Here is a 2,074-nt window from a genome sequence, read left to right as displayed (position 1 = left end):
GCAATCTGTGAGCTACATTTTGTTCAGTGATGCCATGGACACTGCAGATAGTGGCTACATCTTGAAAGTGCTCCCCAGGAGTTTTATGACACTCTCTTCTGAAGTGCAACAGTATGGATGGCTCCCCAAACAACGGGTGGAACTAGGGGAATGAGAGGGCTATGATTATCCTAGGTCACAAAATTTATTGGGGGAATGTGTGCCATCATAACATGTATGATTACGGGAAAACTCTGTGAGGATGAAGCTATGGTTGAATGGACAGTCACCAGTGGAGGAAAAGGAAGGTGAGGATTCAAAGTTGTCTAACTCCTGGTGATAGGCTTATGACTCATAAACTAGCTCAGAGATATAATTGAAGTAAATGGTCCCACTGGGCATGCCAGAAAAAGAACTGTTGACTCTAAATTTTACCTTGGAAACAAACAGCCTTATGGGAAATTCAGTGATGGGGGACTAGTTGTGCGGGTTTCACTGAATGACCTCTGAGATTGACAAGTCGACTCTTCCTTATGGGTTTGGAGGAAAGGGAAAAGAAGGAAACTTTTAGAAAAATAAATATAGACTATTGAGATGATGCGCCATAGCATTTTTTAAGAAGACATGAGCATACAAAACCCAAGTACATATGATTTTGGAGCCTATTCAACAATCTACAAGTCACAATTAAATAACCAAGACACAATTAAATTTCCTTGGAGCATAAAAAAATACTTATCATGCATTTACCAAATAACAAGTGCAAAACATAGTTTAATTGGTAAAATCTTAGATAAATGCATTCCCAAAGTTGTTGGAATTCTAATATAATAGCATAGAAAAGACCATCAAAACATACTAAAAGAAGTATCACAAAGGCCACAGGAATAGTTTGAATAACCTTCTTCAAAAAATAGTAATAGTTGTAAAAGGCTAAAATTCCTACTAAGAAAACTTAATTGTTCTTCTTGAAAAGTTTTGAACCCCTTATAAAAGGGAAAAGCAAGCATAAATAGATCCTATGGCCTTGGAAATAGCTCCCAAACATGCCAAAAAGGCATAACCACCCCTGAATAGAAAACCATGTCATGTCACCCTGAAGATCACACCCAACAAAATGGCCCCAAGACTTTACTCCCTGCATGCAACAATCTTCATACTGTCAGAAATCAAAAATATTTCTCTAACCACAGAGGGGCAAGCTAGGAAATCCTTTCAAACAGAAACACACCTACCAAAACATGATGGTGTCGGGTAACCATTTTCTTACTGTGCTAAAAGGTGGGCCCGGAAAAGAAGCCCAGTCAATAGCGTCTTTCCATTTGTCACCATCACACTACTCCAAAAACTGAATGCCAAATATGAACTGAGGGAGTAACGCCGAGCTGACAATTGTCTTGTATGCCCTATGCTGCTGGAAAACTAAAAAGGAAAAATAAGCAACCCAACTGAAAACCTTAGTTACAATATTTTTAATGTGAATAGTTAAAACACTAATTAATAAACTACAATAGCACTAAGAGTTTACTGATTAACTTGCATATCAAAATAATAGTGTAATAGATCTAAAACTCCCTAACCATTTAACCAAAACATCAAAATACTTTACTAACAATAGTAAAGCACATTTTAGATTACTATTGGTCATCTTAATATATCTAATTGGATTTAACAATCAAGAAAATTAACCATATCAAACATAACCACAAAAACCATTCACCACTTGACACAATAATTTTTGATGTGAAAACCCAAATGGGAAAAACCATAGTGGGGATGAATACCCACAAGTATTCTGAACTCTTTTGAAGTTCACCCTATTAGGATCCAAGCTTTTTAAAGCTTTAAAAAATGTCTTCTTAGGAACAGATCCTATTAGGGACCACCCGGTTAAGGGATTGACTATAATGCCTTGTTAGAAGCAATACCCTGATAGAAGTAACCTTAATAGAGGATTTGAAATCCAAGCTAATGGATCACTTGGTTAGAGGATTTAGATAGCACTAAGCCTATTAAAGCTTACCCCATTAAGAGATTTAACTATTGTAAAATTGTTACAGAACAATAGGCACTAGTACATTTGGGGATAATTTTC

Source organism: Cryptomeria japonica, chromosome 10 (genome assembly GCF_030272615.1).
Source record: "Cryptomeria japonica chromosome 10, Sugi_1.0, whole genome shotgun sequence".
Taxonomy (NCBI): Eukaryota; Viridiplantae; Streptophyta; class Pinopsida; order Cupressales; family Cupressaceae; genus Cryptomeria; species Cryptomeria japonica.
Note: the sequence above shows the minus strand (reverse complement) of the source record.